The following is a 245-nucleotide window of genomic DNA, read 5'->3' as shown; positions in this document are numbered from 1 at the left end:
GTCTATATTGTACTTTTATCTTGTTGAATGACTATTAGGCCTGACTCACACCTTCGCAACAGATTGATGTATAGCTGATGCATGATACTTATTGACTGATGCAAGCTCACAATGCATTTCCAATGGGAGTCACATGGTTTGACACAACATTTGTGTCGTATGAGGGGGTGGGGGGCAGTCGAAACACAGACGAAAGCCGTACAACACAAATGTTGTGTCAAACCATGTGACTTCCATTGGAAATG

The sequence above is a fragment of the Electrona antarctica genome, assembly GCF_951216825.1.
Source record: "Electrona antarctica genome assembly, chromosome: 21".
NCBI lineage: Eukaryota > Metazoa > Chordata > Actinopteri > Myctophiformes > Myctophidae > Electrona > Electrona antarctica.
The sequence above is the reverse complement of the archived record's forward strand: the minus strand, read 5'-3'. Positions refer to the sequence as shown.